We start from the raw sequence: 14,772 nt of genomic DNA on the forward strand, positions 1-14,772 counted from the left end.
ACCACACCCCCACCATCGCAAAGTAACCCACTACACTATTAACCCCTAAACTGCCACACCACCATCGCAAAGTAGCCCACTAACATCTAAACCCGCTAACCTAACACCCCCTAAGTTAACCCAAAAATTAAAAAACAAAATACCTAACAGTCAGCTAGATTACGAGCTTGGCGTTATGAGTGAAAAAGCAGCGTTATGGCCCATAACGCTTCATTTTCCCTAACGCTGCTATTACAAGTCTTGTCGGTATAGGTGTACCGCACACCTTTTAGCTTGTCACGCAACACTTTTTCAATAGGACTCCCATAGCGCCGGTATTACGAGTTTCCCTGGGAGGTCAAAAAGTGACCGGTACACTCTATAACCACAAGATCCGTAACGCCATCTAAAGTCAGTAGTTATGAGTTTTACGTTAGAAAGCTGTACCATAAAACTCATAAATAAATTGTTAAAAAGTACACTAACACCCATAAACTACTTATTAACCGAGGCCCTCCCGCATCGCAAACACTATAATACATTTATTAACCCCTAATCTGCCACTGCGGACATCTCTGCCACTATTAAAACGTATTAACCCCTATTCCTCCGCTCCCCGACATCATTGCCATGATAATAAACCTATTAACCCCTAAACTGCCGCCTTCCCACATCGAAAACACTATTTAAATATAATTAACCCCTAATCTGCCATCTTCCCACACCGCCGCTATAATAAACCTATTAACCTCTAAACCACAAGCCGCCCACAACGAAATATACTTAAATAAACTATTAACCACTAAACTGCAAGCCCCCATAACGAAATATACTTAAATAAACTATTAACCCCTAAACCGCAAGCCCCCCAACTACAAAATATACTTAAGTAAACTATTAACCCCTAAACCGAAAGCCCCCTAACCTTATATAAAAATTTCCCTATCTTAAATGAAATTAAAACTTACCTGTTAAATTAAATAAATTAAACTAACAATTAAACTAAGATAATTATTAAACTACAATTAAGCTAACTACCAATTAAATTAAACTAAACTACACATTAAAAAAATTCTAACACTACTTTAAAAATTTAAAAAAGTATCTAATTGCAAAAAAATAAAATTAAACAAACACTAAATTACAAAAAATTAGAAACAAATTGTCAAAAATAAAAAAAATTACACCTAATCTAATAGCCCTATCAAAATCAAAAGCCCCCCCAAAATTAAAAAACCCTAGCCTACAATAAACTACAAATGGCCCTTAAAAAGGCCTTTTGTTGGGCATTGCCCCAAAGATAACAGCTCTTTTACCTGTAAAAAAAATACAAACACCCCCAACAGTAAAACCCACCACCCCCACAACCAACCCCCCAAATAAAATAACTATCTAAAAAAACATAAGCTCCCCATTGCCCTGAAAAGGGCATTTGTATGGGCATTGCCCTTAAATGGGCATATAGCTCTTTTACATGCCCAGACCCTAATCTAAAAATAAAACCCACCCAAAAAACCCTTTAAAGACCTAACACTAACCCCCGACAATCCACTTACAGTTCTTGAAGTCCTGCTTGAAGGATCCATCCAGCCGGAGAAGTCCTTATCCAGGCGGCAAGAAGTCTTCATCCGGACGGCCTCTTCCATCTTCATCCAGCTGGAGATGTTCTCATCCAGGCGGGAAGAAGTCTTCATCCAGACAGCATCTCCTATCTTCATCCATCCGGCACGGAGCGTGTCCATCCTGAAGACATCCTGCGCGGAGCATCCTCTTCATACGTTAGCCGCCGTAAACTGGAACTTCAATGCAAGTGACAACATCCAAGATGGCGTCCCTTGCATTCCTATTGACTGAAAGATTTCAATCAGCCAATAGGATTAGAGCTGCTAAAATCCTATTGGCTGTTCCAATCAGTTTGCATATACAATAGGGATGATTAACACCCCCTGCTGCTTGTGTAATGTTAAATGCCGACAGTGTATGCTGTCGGTATTTAGCGATGCAGGGCGGACATGATTCGCTATAGCGAATCATGTCATCCAAGGGTATGATAAATCTACCCCCTAGTCTGAACTTTAAATGAGTAGTGGTAGATTTTCTGACAATTTTCAAAGTTATGTCTATTTCCACTACTCCTGTATCACTTGTCAGCCTTCAGCCAATCACAAATGCATATACATATATTCAGTGAATTCTTGCACATGCTTATTAGGAGCAGGTGTCTCAAAAAGTATAAATATAAAAAGACTGTGCATATTTTGTTAATGGAAATACATTTAAAAGTTGTTGTTTTTTTCTTCCTTTCAGGCTAAACTAGCTAATGCAAAATAAGTATATATATATATTATTGGATCTTCTAAAACCTGAACATAATATTAAAATATATATATTTTTTTTTTTATTAAGGTCTATCAAAATGACACGTCGGCAATAAAACAGTAGAAAAACACAGTGAAATGTTCTCATTTTCTGCTTATTTTAGACCGGTTACCTACTGCAAATATTTAGCAACACAGGTTTTGGTGATAGTTTAGAAAAATAAAATTACAAACTAATTTGTATTGATTGTGGAGTACAAAAATACATTTTTTCCATATTTTATGCTTTATTTTTAAAACCTGTTGAGACATACACATATAAAAATGGTATATTTGAAATCTGCTAGGTCTGCTGAAAAAAACAATATATAGTTTGTATAGCTTATTCACACAAACTTTACTTCTAAAAGTGTTTAAACGTGAACTGCAACAAAAAGCTCAAAACTAGCTTAGCACCCAGGTGGGAAATGGCTTAGCAGCCAAAGGGTTAACACAGGATAGAGTCCTCCCTACTACATGTTCAATTGGTAATAAAAGTGCATTTTTTTCATGCTTTGCCATGTATTTTGTTTAAATTTAAATAGGATATATATATATATATATATATATATATATATATATATATTTATTGGCTATGATTACTACCTAAGGGATGAAACATGTCAGCAGCAGTTTTTTGCAAGTGGATGTAATATTTTGTGACCATGGATGTTGTGTTTTTTTTACCTTGAAACGAATAAATACAATGGAGTTGTTTTAGCGTCATCTGCATATTGTTTTTTTCATTGACTTATAACTATATATATATATATATATATATATATATATATATATATATATATATATATATATATATATGTATATGTATATATAAGTAGGGTGACCATATTGCCACTTTAAAAAGGTACACATATGAAAAATACATATGTCAGAATGTTTTGTTTAAGAACCCTGATATATGTATCTTTCATATGTGTCCCTTTTTAAGGCGGCAATATGGTCACCCTAGTTATAAGGGATTTTAATATTGTTTTAAAAAAATGGTTATAAGACCACATGTACAGATAACTTATGAATGTGTGTCCCCATTCTAAAGCTATTTGCTTATCAATACATGAAGTAACTGTGAGGCTATATTATAAATGCAAGGGAGAAGCATGCACAGGACCCCCTGTTATGCACATAGACTTGTTATGCACATAGACTTGTTATGCACATAGACTTTCTTGTTACAGTGTATCCAGTTTTCATCTTTGCACAAGCACACAATCTCTTGCATCATAAGATTTAGTCTAGACGCACACTTCCACACCTGCCTGCACTGACCAGTTACTTTATTGGCTACGCTTTGGGAAGCTTTTTCCATTTAATTATTTCCACATATTCCTGCTGATATTGGCATTACTTAGTAGTAGCTGAACGACTTGTCAAGCATGGTCAGGTGTTTATCCTACAATACCTAAAGATACATTAAACTGAAATTGTATTCTCCATTAATGAATTAATTAATGACAATGGAACAGCAAAGGCAGCATAAGGGTTTTATGTGCTCTAGGCAAGACTTAAAATCTGCCCCAGCTGTATTCTGTACTATCTATGCTGCTATCTATCAGCTTGTTACTAAAAAGGACTTTCTCACGCAGGAGCATTCATTCTAGTTGTTTTAGGTCACTGGCCTGGACAATATAGATAAAGAAAGTTTAAAGAATAACACTTAAACAGACAGTCTAGTCAAAATTAAACTTCATGATTCAGGGGGGCGGAGCTAACCGCCGGAGCAGGAGGACGTGTTGTATGGGAGCTCCCCTTTACTTTTGACTAAAAATACGTATAATTAGGAGAAAAATCTATATCTACGAGTTTAAAGGTGGATACTGTGATTGTAGGACATTCTGAGATATCAGTAGGACCGAATTGTGGACTTTAAGTTACTTCTGTCTGTGGGCACACGGAGCTGGCGGGCGCACATCCTATCTCTACTGGGGAGAGCTGCTGCCCGACAAGCTATCTACTAGCACTACTGAAGGCTACACGGCTGATTCAACTTCACTCCGGAAGGTCAGGGCTCCACTCCGGAGTGTTACTATAACATATATAGACACCCGATAACGGGACGGCCAGCTCCGGAGGTACTTTAGCCGCCAGACTCCTAGGCGCCTGTCAGCAACTCTAGCCGGGACTTTCTGGTTCAACCCGCGGGCCCGGGGTTGATCGTCGATTGGTGACTTGCACAGAACTTGCCGGAAAGTCGAGACACAATCTAACCGCAAGTGAACGCCTAACAGTCTGCGAGTGCGCCACCGCAGATTTGGCGCGAACACCCGCCATCTTTCGGATCTCAAGCTGACCTACGCAGGAGTTAGGAGACATACACCTCCGCTCCAGGGGGATCATTCACCGCCGGCTCCTAACGCTACACGGAGGGTAAGACACAGACATAAGCAACACTTGCTAGTTGTAACAGAATTCTACCGGCTAGGCTCAGTCCGCCCTCTCATTGAACTTTGAGGCCTATAGGGGTCAGGGGGAGACTGCTGTATCTCCGGTTGAAAGAGGAACATTGAAGGGAGGCCTGGGCTTATTATTTCTATAATATATCAACCCGAAGTCTTATTACTACTGTAAGGATCACAAGAGACTGTACATAGTTTTGGCAGGGTATGCTACCTGCCCCCTGTGAGAATTATTAATAGCCCTGAGATTGACAGATATACCAGCAAAGCCCTAAAATATATCATTGTGGTAGTGATACTAGGGAAACTGCTCTGCACATTCAAATTGCAGTATTCAGGTAACCTGAACCGCATTACAGATTGCTGCAAGAGGAGTAAAGACTCTTTGGCTTTAAACGTACACTGAGGATACCCAGATCCACTAAACTAAACATAATCACATCTTGCTGCATAGGGGAGGCTGCAACATACCTCAGAGCCCTACAAATAAACTATTTCAGCACGCCACGATTGCTCCCTAAGCAAGACAAGACTGTATTGTCCTTTTTTTCTTTTCTCTTTGCTGTCACCACAATAAAGTGAACTTGCTGAGGACACTCTCTTACCACCATCACTTTATAACAACACAGGAAACCAACATTCCCCGGCACTATCTGGCCTTCCCTAGCCCAAACTACTGGGGGGTCTCCATAAAGAATTTTCTAGCCTAGGCCCCCTCCCTCCCTTTCCCGCTGTCACCGCCAGCGGGTCATAACTGACTACCTTTTCCCCACTTCGCCCAATAGGGGGCACGCCCCTGGGAGTGGGGTCTAGTCCACATACTCACGTACACCAGGCTTGTCCTTAATTCATGCTTGGTCATACCTGAAATATAATGCAAGGCTAGAGGCAAACAAGTAGGGGTGCAGGATAGAGGTCCCCCTCCAGGAGCCCTCTAAATTAAGGATCCAATCTCAAAGTTTATCTACATCAGTTGCAGAAATCAACACCCATACAATTTATCATGGCCAACGTAATTGGGGAAAAAACTAAAATCCCAGAAAAACCCTAAAAGGACTCTCTAACAGATCACTTCCATAACAAACATGGCTCTGATCTAGACAATTCGGAAGATGACTCCAGAGACTCACCCACTTCACTTAATAAACTCCCCAAATCAGACAGCCGACATAGAGAGGGCCCCTCCCTCTCCCAGTCAACTTTTCTAGACACCATACAGACCCTGTCTGACAAAATGTATTCACATCACACCTCTTTACGCCAAGAGTTTAGACAATCAGTAGCCGAACTGAAAAGGGAAATATCATCAGTGAATGAGCGTACTGAAAACATAGAGAAGAAACATGAAGATTTAGCTCTGGACCATTCCAACCTCCTTGCCTACTCCCAAAATCTGGCAGAAATGATCACAGAATTAGAAGGCAAACTAGCAGACCTTGAAGACAGGTCCCGTCATAATAACTTGAGGATACGTGGCATACCAGAGTCTGTCACCACAGCAGACCTCCCAGCTTATCTACAGGGACTATTCAAAGAAATAGTGGAAACACTCCAACCACAAGACCTACTGTTAGATAGAGCTCATAGAGCCTTACGACCACGAAACTCGGCTGCAGACATGCCTAGGGATGTTATCCTGAGATTACATTATTTCACAACCAGAGATAAAATACTAAGAGCCTCATTCGCTAACAAGACGCTAAAAGATCCACATCAAGGAATACAGATTTTCCCAGATTTATCCCAGCACACTCTAGCAAGGAGGAGATCCTTCCAGCAGTTCACAAGAGTCCTGAGACACAACAACATTAAATATAGATGGGGATTCCCTGTAAAGCTTTTGCTCCAACACCAGGACAGGTCCTACGTGATCTCCACTCCCGATCAGGGAATGAAACTTCTCCACACTCTAGGACTTGATCTTACCCAGAAGACGAATCAAAACCTAGAAGATAATTCGGAACCCCTCAACACTTCTGCTCCGGAGTGGAGCCCCCGCTCTGCCTCATCAGGTAAACCTTGCCCAACAAAATGAGGATATGAGCTAACACACGGGTACATATCTTACCCTTACCTGAGCTCAAGTACCAATTCACTCCACTTCTTCTTCATCAAAACTCCACCTATTTATTTAAATGTTATATGAGCTTACAAACGGGTACTCATCTTACTCTTCATTTGCTCATATACACAAATTCACATCAGCTGTTGGCCAGACTGGCATTTTTAAGCTCCCACGTTTACCAAGAGCTGACTTTCTAGAACTCCAACCAAAGTACAGATCTAGGACATGGAAGACACATCATCTTTATTTTTGAAGACCACTGATAACTTCAACTGATGACGCTTACCAGAACTTTTACACCACTATGAGATCAGCCAGTCCTTGCCCTCACCCAGAAGGCAAGCAGGTGAAGTTGACTGTCTTACTAAAGTTTGTTTCTACCTCCTATCTGATATAAAAATTACTCCTGCATTAAAAATGTATGTTTGACGGCAGATGTAATTGTCTAGATATGTTACATATGGTTTACCTTTAAACATACACTTATAGTATGAAAGTTAATTGTTATCTTTGTCTTCCTGTGTTCCTCTACCAGTGGACATGGTTAATTGAGTGTCCGCTGCCCTAATATGTATCATCACTGTTTATAGTTTATTTTAATGCTATTTACATTGTTCTGTGTATATCATGACCCTCTTCTCTCTCTACACATTATGACCTCTGAGATTCTTTACTTTATTGACGCAAATACTCCCCAAACATGCCATATAAGAATACCTCCCTCTCTTTATATAGAATACTCGAGTTCCTTAATACCATAATATCACCCCTCCAAATTGCTGCTCTGGAGGGCCCTGATATCCTGACACCCCAACACTCCTCCTCCTACACTTAAGGCTCCGCCCCCCCTCAACATGGGGGCTTCACCCATCTTCTGACATTAAGCAGCTCTTGTCCGCTGTACTCTTTTATCCCTTTACCTACTCTAAATATATACAGCTCCACCAATATCACAGGTTACTAAACTATACAGAGGTAAACATTCAAACTCCACATCGACCTAACCCCAAAGGCGAGAACCTCGCGAATCCCCCCTCACTTATTTAGTATCACACAGTTCACAGTTGGACACAACAAAAACATGGAACATCTCCATTTCCTATCCCTTAATACACAAGGCCTGAACTCACCAACGAAACGCAGCTTACTTTTTAACTATCTTCATAAGCATAAAATAAGCATAGCCATGCTCCAAGAAACTCATTGGACAACCACACCTCACACTCTCCGCACAACCAAGAAGTTCCCTGTAGTACTAGAAGCATCATTCACCTCAAAATCTAGAGGAGTAGCCATTCTTATCAATAAAGATATAAAAGTAGAGCACTTACACACCGAAATCGATCCCCAAGCCAGGTATATCATAGCTGTCTGCAGACTAAACGACCAATTAGTTACTATTGCAAACATATACGCCCCAAATGTTTGGCAAATACGCTTCCTCAATAAGGTATTACACACATTACCAGAGATAAAACAGGGAGCTCTAATTTTTGGGGGTGACTTTAACCTCATGTGGGATCCTAACATAGATAGAATGGGCCCCAAGATCTCCGCAGTAGACAGGTCTATACATCCTTTATCTGGAGCATTCAGATCACTAATTTGCCAATATGACATTTATGATGTCTGGAGATCTCTCCATCCTCAAGGTAGAGATTTCACCTTTTACTCCCCCCCACACAGATCTCACTCCAGAATAGACTACTTTTTCGTCCCTGCTATGTTATTGGATAAAATATCGCACGTTAAGATTGCACCGATCTCTTGGTCAGATCATGATGCCTTACACATGTCTTTTAGTGGCCACTTAACATATAGGCCTAGTCCCCAGTGGCGACTTGGAGACTACATACTGACAGACCCACCCACCAAGATAATCATACAAGAGAAAATCACTAGTTTTCTAGAGATAAATGATAATCAACAGACCACTGACGAGATTTTGTGGGCTACTCTCAAAGTGGTACTTAAAGGGCACCTAATAGACATAGAGACTGACTCACGTAAAAAGAGAGGCAAAGCCCTCTCTTCGCTAGTTGCCCAAGCCAGACTATTGAGACAACAACTCACGGAGATGTACTCCAATACGGTGAATGACCAACTCCGCGAGATAAATAAGCAAATCCAAGAGGTAGAACTACGGAAGACACACGATACACTGGAGAAATTTAAAAAATTGTATTATCACTTTAGTAATAAGGCCTCATCACTGTTAGCTAAAAAATTACGACACCGCACAGCACAGTCGAGGGTATTGACCATTAGAAACAAAGACGGACAAACAATTTGCGCCCCAAGAGAGAGAGGTCAAGTTTTTAAGGACTTTTACCAAGCACTATATAATATAGAATCAGAATTGGACTCTCCACATCCCTCTCCATCAGATATTTCTGACTATCTTACAAGTCTTCATCTACCTGTGCTCGACACAGCACTTATCCCCACCTTAACAGCCCAAATAACAAACAAAGAGGTAATCAATGTAATCAGTTCACTCAAATTAGGGAAATCCCCCGGCCCAGACGGATACACAGCATGGTTTTACAAAACATACCAGGTCATCTTAGCCCCCATACTTTGTAGAGTATTCCAGGAGATTACGCAAAAGGGAGCTTTTAGTGCAGAATTCCTTGAGGCAACAGTAGTTACCATCCCCAAACCAGGAAAGAACCCAGAATTATGCAGCAGTTACAGACCCATTTCCCTCCTTAACATTGATACAAAATTGTACTCCAAATTATTAGCTACTAGAATGTCAAAAGTAATTAACTCACTCATACACCCCGATCAAGTAGGATTCATTCCAAATAGAGAAGGCCCAGATGCCACTAGATGCATATTGGATCTCCTTAGTATGGCATCCAGGGGCAGGGACCAATTCTTGGCCTTGTCTCTGGATGCAGAGAAAGCCTTTGATAGGGTGAGATGGGTTTATTTATGGGAAACAATGCGGATTTTTAACTTCCCTGCACCTTTTATTAAAGCTGTACAAGCATTATACTCCCACCCCACAGCACGAATCAGAGGTACGGGCTTCCAATCAGATACTTTTACCATTTCTAACGGAACGAGACAGGGCTGTCCCCTCTCACCCCTTCTCTTCGCGATAGCTATAGAACCCTTAGCGCAGGCAATTCGCATAGACCCTAAGGTTGAGGGGTTGACATACGGAAATCACTCGCATAAGATTTCGCTTTATGCGGATGATATAACCCTATTTCTAACCTCCCCATCGAACTCCCTAGAAAAGATATTCAGTATCATTGACACATTCAGCTCCATCAGTTACTACAAACTAAACAGACAAAACGGAGGCCCTATACATAAATATACCTACCCAGATGCTTAAAAGCTTACAAACGTCGTACAGATTCAAGTGGAAACCTGACTTTATTAAAGTTTTAGGTGTGTGCGTAGCCCCAGACCCCGCAACCACCATATCAAAAAACTTCACTGACAGGCTTGCAGAATTCCATAAACTTCTGAATACATGGGAATTTAGAGAAATATCCTGGACCGGAAGGATTACAGCTATTAAAATGTCCTTCCTCCCAAAGATAACCTATTTATATAGATGCATTCCATACAACATCCCGAGACCCACTTTGAATAAACTACAAGGTTATGATCACTACCTACATATGGAGAGATAAACGCCCCAGGACAGCAAGACACACTCTAGAAAGGCCTCACACACAAGGAGGATTAGCTCTTCCAAACCTACTAACATACTTTAATGCCGCCAGACTCTCTCACTTACTTGACTGGAACAATGACAAGTCATACTCGCTAGGCTGGTACTCGGCTGAATCCTCGATGCTTCCCCCCAACCTAACGCTATCTGATCTTTTATGGATACCCACACACCATAGACACAAATTGGGCCAACTGAATCCCATAATACATGATGCACTGAAGTTCTGGGATTCCATCCGACATGAGCCAAACATTTCTCCACACCCTTCCCCCGCCCTAACCATAAAGGCAGTTCTCTTTTCACTACCAGAAGCACACATAGATCTATGGCAGGACTTACGCATCCAGACCATCACGGATTTCTATGAGACAGAGGTTTGGATCCCTCACAGTCAACTATGTATCAAATTTAATATACCCCTGAAACTCCAGTTTGAGACTTTCCGTATGAGCTCTTGGCTACGCTCATGGGGATACCCGAGGAAAGCCCTCAGGACTCCTTCACCATGGGAATTGATGTGGAATAAAGCACACTCTGTTAAACACTCTCGGTCCCTACACTACAACCTCCTGTCTACTTCTAAACCATTCCACAAAATTTCTCAACACAGTGCTTGGGAGAAAGAGATTGGATTCATAGTTGATCTTAGTGTATGGAACAGCAGGATCCCGCTAACTAGAAATCTACTCCATTGTGCTACCCTATGGGAGCTCTACTATAAACTCACTGTCAGGTGGCACCTTGTCCCTGTTACTCTGCATGCAGCCTATACTTCCCAAACCCCTCTTTGCTGGAGGCAATGTGGACAAACAGGCACTCACATTCACATTTGGTGGTCTTGCCCAAAAATCCAACCTCTCTGGAGGAAAATATATAACAATCTAGGTGACCTCCACATCATTTCCCCCTACTTGCCGGAGACTGCCCACCTACACATGCCAGTACCTACTTTAAATAGCCACAATGACGCACTTACGATCTATCTTTTTATGGCTACTAAGTTGACCATAGCCAGAGCTTGGAGAAATAAAACCTCACCAACGCTCGCACAAGTATTACCCATAATTAGACATATCAGGCTAATGGAACAATACTCCTTCAGGGTACTTGATAAGGTTGATCAATACTTCCAGATCTGGCATCCATGGCTCACTCTTTTTCCAGACTAAACTACACCGATCTAAAACACTAGTGTATCCCCATTTACCTGGGAACCCCACCGCCTCTCCCCTCCCCCTTTCTCCCTCCCTCACCTTACCTCTGGACAAATACAAACATACAAACCCATATATAATTATGATTATCCAACTGTGTATTGATATCCAGGCCTAGACCAACGTTACTATTCATATCTCTGAATATTTGTTCATCACTGCACAAACCTGTTGATGTTAAACCAATTGAGAGCTGTATATCGCATTGTACGCATTCCTTTTAGTCATCATTTCCTCTAAATTTGTAAAATAGAGACATAGTACTTATAGGCAAGTAACATTACTTTATTGTAGCCAATGAACACTTAAGCCCACCCGAGCACATACCTACTACTAACAATCTTATGTGTTCACAATGATATGAAAGTATTCAAATGTAATGACTTGCACCTGTTTATCTGTTGTTTATTTCTTATTTGTTTGTCTCAATAAAAATTTATATTTAATAAAAACAAAACAAAAAAAAAACAAAAAAAAAACTTCATGATTCAGATAGGGCATGCAATTTTAAACAACTTTCTAATTGACTTTTATCATTAAATTTGCTTTGTTCCCTTGGTGGTACCGTTGAAAACCACCTCTTAGCTCAGAGCATTTTGAAAGTTTTTCACAGTTAGACAGTACTAGTTCATGTGTGTAATATAGATAACATTTTGCTCACTCCCTTGGTGTTATTTAGGAGTCTACACTGATTTGCGAAACTGCATCTCTGTCAAAAGCACTGAGATAAGGGGGCAGTCTGCAGAGTCTCAGAAACAAGGTGATCACATAGGTTAAACATAGCAATACTATAATTGTGTTTGTAATGTCCATCGCCAGTTGTGCACGCATCCTCAATGGAATGTTGGCAGCACTGATTTAAACAGCCAATAGCATTTCAGTTGCTCTCATCCTATTGGTTGATTTGAATTTGAAGAATCAAATCAGCCAATAGGAATTCAAGGCCATCTTTAATCGCGTACCTTGAATTCACTATACAGTGTACGGCGGTGATCGTACGAAGAGGATCCTCCACGCTCCATGACTCTGTGGTCGCCGGTCTTCAATTCCAGGGTCGTCGGTCTTCAGCTCCGCGTTCATCTGTCTTCAGCTCCGCCCTCCGCTCCGTGCCGGATTTTTCCTGGAAGAAGAAAGAAGAGGTCGCCACTTGGAAGAAGACTTCACCGCCTGGAACAGGACCTTCTCTGCTGAACTTCAGGAATGGTGAGTACCAACCTGGGGGTTAGACTTAGGATTTTTTAAGTTTTTTTTTGGGGGGGGGGGGTTGTTTTATTTAGATTAGGGATGGGCAGTAAAAGAGCTAAATGCCCTTTTAAGGGCAATGCCTAAACAAATGCCCTTTTCAGGGCAATGGGTAGTTTAGGTTTTTTAGTGTTAGGTTCTTTTATTTTGGGGTGTTTGGTGGGTGGGGGGTTTTACTGTTAGGGGGACTTAGACTTTTTTTTGTAAAAGAGCTGTTTATCTTGGGGCAATACCCTGCAAAAAGCCCTTTTAAGGGCTAATGGCAGTTTATTCTTAGATTAGGGGGTGTTTTTATTTTCATAGGAATTAGGTTTAATTTTGTAAACTTTGGTAATTTGTTTTTTTATTTTCTGTAATATTAGATTTTTTTTATTTTCTGTCATTTAGGTTAATTTAAACTTTTTTTTAGATTAGGGATGGGCAGCAAAAGAGCTGAATGCCCATACAAATGCCCTTTTCAGGGCAATGGATAGTTTAGGTTTTTCAGTGTTAGGTTTATTTATTTTGGGGAGTGGTGGGTTTTAGAGTTAGGGGGAACTTAGAATTTTTGGTAACTTTAAAAGAGCTGTTTAACTTAGGGCAATGCCCTACAAAAAAGCCCTTTTAAGGGCTATTGGTAGTTTAGCATTAGATTAGGTTGTGTTTTTATTTTGGGGGGCTTTTTTATTTTCATAAGGATTAGGTTTAATTTTTTAATTTTTGATAATTTGTTAATTTTTTTCTGTAGTTCTTTTTTTTTTATTTAACAACGCATAGACTGAGAGGGGAGAGAGAGCAAATGAGAGGGGAGAGAGAGCAAAAGAGAGGGGGGGGGGGGGAGAGAGAGCAAAAGAGAGGGGGAGAGATCAAAAGAGAAGGGGGAGAGAGATCAAAAGAGAAGGGGAAGAGAGAGCAAAAGAGAAGGGAGAGAGAGAGTAAAAGAGAGGAGGGAGAGAGAGCAAAAGAGAGGGGAGAGAGAGAAAAAGAGAGATGAGAGAGCAAAAGAGAGGGGAGAGAGAGAGCAAAAAAGAAGGGGGAGAGAGAGAGAGAGAGAGAGTAAAAGAGAGGGAGAGAGAGAGAGAGTAAAAGAGAGGGAGAGAGAGAGAGAGAGTAAAAGAGAGGGGGAGAGAGAGAGAGTAAAAGAGAGGGGGAGAGAGAGAGTAAAAGAGAGGGAGAGAGAGAGAGCAAAAGAGAGGGGGGAGAGAGAGCAAAAGTGAGGGGGGAGAGAGAGCAAATGAGGGGAGAGAGAGCAAATGAGGGGAGAGAGAGCAAAAGAGAGGGAGAGAGAGCAAAAGAGAGGGAGAGAAAAAGCAAAAGAGAGGGGGGAGAGATCAAAAGAGAAGGGGGAGAGAGAGTGCAAAAGAGAGGGGGTGAGAGAACAAAAGAGAGGGGGTGAGAGAACAAAAGAGAGGGAGGAGAGAGAGCAAAAGAGAGAAGGGAGAGAGAGCAAAAGGGGTGGTGAAAGAATCCACCTGGATGGATTCTTTCACCACCCTGCCATTTTCGGAATGTGGTTTTGTCACCACAATAGACTGCCCTTTGAAAATAAAAGATATAAGGAGGGTGGTGCATATAGAACATACACCACACTCCTAGGGGGCGCTAACAATAAGCAGCAAACAGTAAGCAGATATATACAGATAATTAAGAGAATATACAATAAACCTAGCACACTTATATCAGATTATTAGAGATGATATGCTCACAAGTGGACCCAGATGATATTGGTATAATCAAATAACAAAATGTCCACACAAAGAATAATCCAAAAGAAAGAAGGCAGCTCTCTGTCATAGGACGGTCATCCTGGTGTGGCGTGATC

This window comes from Bombina bombina, chromosome 2 (assembly GCF_027579735.1).
Source record: "Bombina bombina isolate aBomBom1 chromosome 2, aBomBom1.pri, whole genome shotgun sequence".
NCBI lineage: Eukaryota > Metazoa > Chordata > Amphibia > Anura > Bombinatoridae > Bombina > Bombina bombina.